Source organism: Agelaius tricolor, unplaced genomic scaffold, assembly GCF_023055355.1.
Source record: "Agelaius tricolor isolate 1412-34295 unplaced genomic scaffold, bAgeTri1.0.p SCAF_64, whole genome shotgun sequence".
In the NCBI taxonomy this organism is placed as follows: Eukaryota; Metazoa; Chordata; class Aves; order Passeriformes; family Icteridae; genus Agelaius; species Agelaius tricolor.
In genome coordinates, this window is record NW_027269324.1 from 1,184,903 (window position 1) to 1,185,590 (window position 688).

The following is a 688-nucleotide window of genomic DNA, read 5'->3' on the forward strand; positions in this document are numbered from 1 at the left end:
CGTTGCCCCCTGGCTCAGCGCCGTACCGCCTTCCACCGGGTGCGTGCCCGAGGCAAGGGGCCCCGGCGGTGCGACGCAGCGGCGGCGGTCCCCCGGGAGTGCAGCCCTGGTGGCGGCGGGGTCTGCCATCCGGCAGGCCTCGGGCACCGGCTCGGGTCTCAGTGGCGCCCGCCTCCGGAGCCGGTGGCGGAGCTCATCCACCGGTCGCTTGCCTGCCCGGCAGGGGAGCGGTCCTGCGGGAGGTGTGCTGGCGGGGGCCGGTCATCATTGCGTGCTGTCTCGAGCCGAGGGAAGGCCATGCAGTGGGGGAAGAGAAAAGCCGGCTGCGCAGCGGCCCAGCGGTGCTCTGCGAGGCCCGCGGCATCGGGGTCAAGGGAGAGCCGGCGTGTTCAGGGGCCAATGACCGCGCGCCCCCAGCTGCGTGACGTGTGTGTTGTGCGTGTCGTCCCATGAAAGTGAGAAGTGGGTGGGCCGCCGTGCCCCCTCGCATTCCGGCACGCGCCGTGTGGCCCTCCGCATGGAGGCCGGGCCGAGCCCGGGCACCTGGGCCGCCTCCGAAGGACGGCGTTGGTGAGGTCGGCGTCTCCCCTCGCAGGGGGAGGCGGCTGGGGGCGCGGGCTCCCCCGCCTCTTGGCCGGCCTTCGGAGCATGGGTTGCTCCAGTGATTTTTTTTCCTCCCCTTCCATTT